We start from the raw sequence: 681 nt of genomic DNA on the forward strand, positions 1-681 counted from the left end.
TGTGTGTGTGTGTGTGTGTGTGTGTGTGTGTGTGTGTGTTTCACACCCACCATCACTTGGCAATTGGTGCCGACTTGTTTGTGAGCTGCATCTTACCAATTCGATTGAGGGAACGGGTGCAATATTTAGAAATAAAAAAAAAGTACGTGGATTGATTTTTTTGAAGAAACATTTCAAAGTGGTTCAACAGCACGGCCGCCGTCCAGTGACTGAAACAAGTGAAACATTTTAGAAAAAAAAGACGATAAAATAAGTTGTAAACTGCCACACGTCACATGCGATTTAGGAGCAACCGGTTAAAATTCAAGAATATTGTAGATGGCGCTTCTGAATAATTAATGTCGGAAAAGGAAGCTCTTAGAGGATTAGCATATAGCTAGACCTGTGAATAAAAGCTGACTTCTGAAGTGCTTGATCCATAACAGAAATATTCAGATGTATTGAAACCATGCATTACGGCACTCACTCGCAGACACACGCACAGGAACACACACACACACGCGCGCACAAGCACATACATTCACACCCATACAAGCATGCACGCATGCACATATTTATTCATAAAACATGTTTATATTTATTGTATATATATGTCTATATTGAAAGTAATAAATGTATACGTACATACACACACGCACACACGCATACATATGTATACAGAAATATAGATTTATATATATA

Source organism: Octopus bimaculoides, chromosome 2 (assembly GCF_001194135.2).
Source record: "Octopus bimaculoides isolate UCB-OBI-ISO-001 chromosome 2, ASM119413v2, whole genome shotgun sequence".
Lineage (NCBI taxonomy): Eukaryota > Metazoa > Mollusca > Cephalopoda > Octopoda > Octopodidae > Octopus > Octopus bimaculoides.